Here is a 5,054-nt window from a genome sequence, read left to right as displayed (position 1 = left end):
ATAACTATAATATAATACAAAAATCGTGATAAAACTATTTATTAATAGGCGTTCTTAACCACATATCTCGAGGATAATAGTTGGTGCCAACATGGCACACGAACGAGGGATCAACCCCATTAGCAAGCGTCGACGCTATAACAAACGCCACAAGATGCCCTTTCAGACCCATGACATGGCAATGTGTCACGCCTAAGGCAAGGCATAAAGTCACAAAAAGGGGGGAGCTTCAAGGTGTAGGTTTTGGTGGTCGTGAGACAAGGAGCAAGCCAGTGTCAAGGATTGTGGGTGACAGCGCCTAGGGATCACAATCTCCTGAAGGATGTCAGTCATGCTGACAACCCTCCTGATGGGACTGTCAGTAGGGCTAACACCTTCATTTCCCTCTATTAGTCCCTAAGGAACCTATCGTTGTGACAAAGCTGACATCCCTTTTCGTCAACCTTAACGTTGTGTTTGGATTGAGAGAAGGGAAGGGAAGAGAAAATTTGTTATTTTCTCTTCCTTTTTCCTGTTTGGATTATTAAGTGATGAGAGAAGAGAAGAAAAATGAAGGGAAGGGAAAAAATTGAAAATTTTGTTCCCTCCAAAAGTGGAGAGACGAAGAGGGAAAGGAAGAGAGCACATTTTATATTCCAAATTTGCCCTCATTTTTTTTTTTTAAATTTCCAAAATTTATTTATATTGACAAACCATTTATTACTACTTACACCCCAAGTAATAAAACAAATTAACCTAATTTCAGAAACCCTAGAGGTGTACAGAATGAAGGAACTCGAACTCAAGTAAGAGACGACCTCTGTATCTCATTCTTCTGATTTTCTTCAAGAAACCCTCTTCAACGTCACACATATTTCTCTTCTTCAACCCCACACACATTTCTCTTCTTCTTCTTTTTTCAAAAACCCTCAAAAACAAATTTAATCTGATTTCAAAAACCCTAGAGATGTAGAATGAAAGAGTTGAACTCGAGTAGGAGACGACTTGAGGTATCCTCTCTCTCTCATTCTTCTGGTTTTCTTCAAGAAACCCTCTTCAATGGCACACATTTCTCTCTTCAACACCACACAGCTTTCTCTTCTTCTTCTTTTTTCAAAAATCCTCACACCTTCTGGGTTTTTTTTTTTTAACAGTAGGAAGTCATCATCTTCGATCTCAAGGTCATCAAGAAGGTAATTCTTTTGAAAACCCAGATCTGTTTTTTCTTGAAAATCAAGAAAGTTTGATATTGGATATACTTTTCTAGATAACTATATTTTTCTGCAATTGGATTCTCCATTAGAACAGTTGGAGTGTGAATTGTTCATGGATTTGGATTCATAAAGATAGGTCCAACATGTATTGGCACTATGAAATTATTTGGCTAATTCAGGCCAAGACCCATAGCTAAGTTGGTTTGATGGATTACAAACCAACTTTGAGGTTGTGGGTTTAGTCCAAAATTGTGTTTGGTAATCTAGGTTGTGCTTAAAAATGTGTTTGTTGATTTGGATTAGAATTTCTTTTCTGTAAATTTTGGAAGTTTATGAGTGTTTGGTGGTTGGGAATTTGTAGTTGAAAGTTTAGAGATTCGGGTTTTGCTTAATAAAATAGATTGCTGATTTGGTATCAGTGAAGGCTCTCTACAATTGATGAAATCTATAAAAAAAAATCACTAATTTTGGGAGGAATTTTATAGCTAATAAAATAGAATTTTAAACTTTTTATAGATTTTTTTATAGATTCTATACTTCAGACTCAGATCATGAAACCCAACCAACACATATTAACTACGTGAACTTTGAGCTCATCAATGCTTTTTGGATTTGACATTCTACTTATTTCCGTGTTACTTATTTGCTTTAGATGCATTATGGACTTGCTTTAGAATGGTTGATAAGTTAGGAGACAATTCAAGTTATTTATAGTGTATTCAGAAAAATACTTTTCTTATTTGTTGTAGTGCCTAAAAGAAATTAATCCAATTTCAAGTTTAAATTCATTGTAAGATCTCTTTCTCCACTTCATATATTTAGATATGTTTTTTTTTACAATTTTTTTTTTTTTTTTTTTTGATTTCCGATATTCTAGGTGTTGATCAATTTTTGTTTCTAGTTAGGTTCGAATTATTTTTTAATCAAATTTGAGTTCTGCGATTATAGTGGAATTCTAGGCGTCATTCTATCTTGTTTTCATTTGGTTGGTAGCTTCTAATGTTAATATTTATTTTTTTTTGGACTAAACAGGTGAAAGGGGAGCCGAACTTGTCGTACCTGAGCTTTTATTTGGAGCCACAAAGTTACCATAAGACTGTTGGTTGTCTTCTTGCCTTAGTTACTGTTTGCACATATAAGTTAGGCATTCCAGTCACATGTCTGATTATCTCATACTTTTGTAATTGTTTTTTTTTTTTTGTTCTTGGATGAGTATAAACAGTGGTGGGGACTGTGACAGGGTCTTACCACCATAAAATGAAGCATATTTTAGAAAAAAAAAATAGTGTAGCTTCTAGTGTATTTAAAACTTCTTCCTTATAATACAAAAATCGAAGGATTTTAAAGAACAATAATTCCATCATCATTAACTTGGATGACATCTTATTTGATTTTTCTATTTTATTATAAAAGTGAAGTATACATTTATTTGATTTTTGTTTTATTTGTTAGGTAAACGAGATTTGTAATCAGTAATTAACAAGTGAAATCAGTGTTTGAACCCAAGTTGTTGTATCAACACTCACATATTTTCATTTACTTAAGAGGAATACTATCTCTTAAGATTGGTTAATCATTTTTTTACATACCCAAACTCTACAACATAACATACCTCTTTTGTTTTTTGTTTTTTTTAATTTTCTTTAAGATGTAAGATAAAGTAATGGGGATGGGGGATTTGTTACAAAATTATTGGGTTTTTTTTTTAAGATGTTTTTTTGTTGTGTGTTTCCTTGAAATTCTTCTTTTTTGGGGTTGATGCAGTTTTTTTAATTCTTATAGGACCTAATATTTTCCATATTTAGTCTTTTTTTTTTTTTATATATATCTAATTTCTTTAAGCTTCCAACTGTTAAACGTTAATTATATCTATTTTGTGTAGTGATCATCTAGATATAACTTGATTGCTTTAATCTCTATTTATTAGTCTTGAACCTTCGGTTAAATATTTGTTTGTCTACAATTTGGTCTATGTTCAACATCTTGATAGATTTCTAGCTCGGTTTCTATTTCATGTTTATCAACTCAATTTGTTCATTGATATTTAAGATTGTCTTTATTTGTGTGTTTACAGTCCTTTCAAACTGTCAAGGATTGAAGATCAATTCGTCATTTAGATTGGGTTCAAACTTGTTTCAGATATATATTTGAAATTATATCCAAGTCATTATGAGGCAAATCTATATGGATCTTAATAAACATGCCTTTACTTTTGTACTTCATTTTCTAGTTTTTTACCTAAAATAAGGATTGTGATTAATGTGAATTTAGACTAAAATATCTCTATAGAATCTGAAAAATGTAACAAAGATCTAGACTTCATTGTATTTTGAAAATTTTCTTTATGCATTATGATTTATGAAAATCACCAATGATTTTGGTCAATCGTCAATCTCTATAGAAACACTTATTGCTAGGATTTTATTTTTATGATGTGAAGATTGCTAATTACTTGCTTTCAGCAACCCATGGTAGAATGTCATTTACTACCAATTATGTGGCATTAAGTTTATCAAAATTGCATTGCACCTGTATTTGCAACATAATTAAAAGTTGGCATGACTCATTAGCAATGATATTGACTCAAATAATTTTTACACCATCGAGTCCTTACCTGAATGTCTTCGAGGAAAGGTATTCATGATCGTTGTTGCCCATCATTGTGGTACCACCCAAGAAATAATGTAATAGATTGATGGTGTAAAGACAATGTTGGACCTATATATTTTTGGGTGAAGTCCCACCTTTACATATGTACAGCTATCAAGTCTTTTGACTGTAATAAAACCCTTAAAATTCCTATAATTTCTATCATGATATATTTCCTTTTTTGACTAATGTTCCACTATCCATAAATATCATTGCATCACCATGTGCCATCAATATGGTAGATCTTGAAGAAATTTTATCAAGTGTTATAGTGTAATATAAGAGAAAGTAACACAGTAAGTACCTGACTCTCACAATAGATGTATGAGACTTGGTACTTATAATGCGTGGTCTTATAAACACTATTGTTACATTTACTTTGAGAACCAAAATCTCATAGACCTTACCAACAATTGAATAAATTTGCACAATCTAACTAGTGATTGAATTGTCATTCAAATTTCAGATAACCAAAACAAACAAACAAACAAAAAATGAAAAGCAGTAAACGTTGTTTGTTAAATCCAAAATTGAATTTTCCATAAATACGAATAACATAAAACATATTCATTGGTTTTGTGGAAGGAACATATTCAATTTTTTCTTTTTTTTTTGTGTGGAAGGAACTGAATTGAGTAAAGACAAATCTAGCAACAAAAAAAACCTTATATTGGCATCCTAATCTTCTCAACCATTCACTTATTTTGTTTATTTTTAATTAGGGTGTAATAAGTAAAAGTTTGGGTGCCAATAACAGCTCTCTTGTAATATTATGACATTAAGATAGTCACCATCCTGGTTGTTGGTATTTTGAAAGACTGTATATTGATTGCCCTTTCAATAGTTATATTTCTTGAGTTAACAATTATTGGATTGAATACTATTGGTTATGCAATCAGTACTCGTCTTTGTGCTGAATTTCTTTGTAAAACCCCCACCTTTGTATCATTCTTAATGGTTCACATGTACATTTAAACTTTTTTTATAGCTCTTTGTGGTGTTATCGTGTACAACTACTTGAAGTTCAAGGAATCCCCTATATCTCAACTTCCTATTGAAAGTATCCCCGAAAGAGCAATAAAGGTCAGTTTTCTTTTTTATTTATATATTTCATTGAGCATGTATTAGAAAATTCATCCAATAAATTGGTTCTTATTTCCACTCCTATTCTTGCTAATTTCATACCCTCTATTAGTAAAAAGGCTTGCTACT

At 31.7% G+C, this 5,054-nt stretch overlaps 1 long non-coding RNA gene across 1 annotated transcript; it reads left to right on the top strand.

The window, feature by feature from the left end:
- The first annotated feature begins 771 nt into the window (after positions 1 to 771).
- Positions 772 to 2,395, top strand: LOC147382418 (uncharacterized). Its single transcript, XR_015173295.1, has 3 exons — positions 772 to 989; positions 1,134 to 1,172; positions 2,226 to 2,395. It is a non-coding gene; the product is annotated as an uncharacterized LOC147382418 (long non-coding RNA).
- Positions 2,396 to 5,054: the final 2,659 nt, after the last annotated feature.

The sequence above is a fragment of the Akebia trifoliata genome, chromosome 16 (assembly GCF_017979445.1).
Source record: "Akebia trifoliata isolate Shusen 1 chromosome 16, ASM1797944v1, whole genome shotgun sequence".
Classification (NCBI taxonomy): Eukaryota; Viridiplantae; Streptophyta; class Magnoliopsida; order Ranunculales; family Lardizabalaceae; genus Akebia; species Akebia trifoliata.
This window is presented reverse-complemented; position numbering and strand designations above follow the sequence as displayed.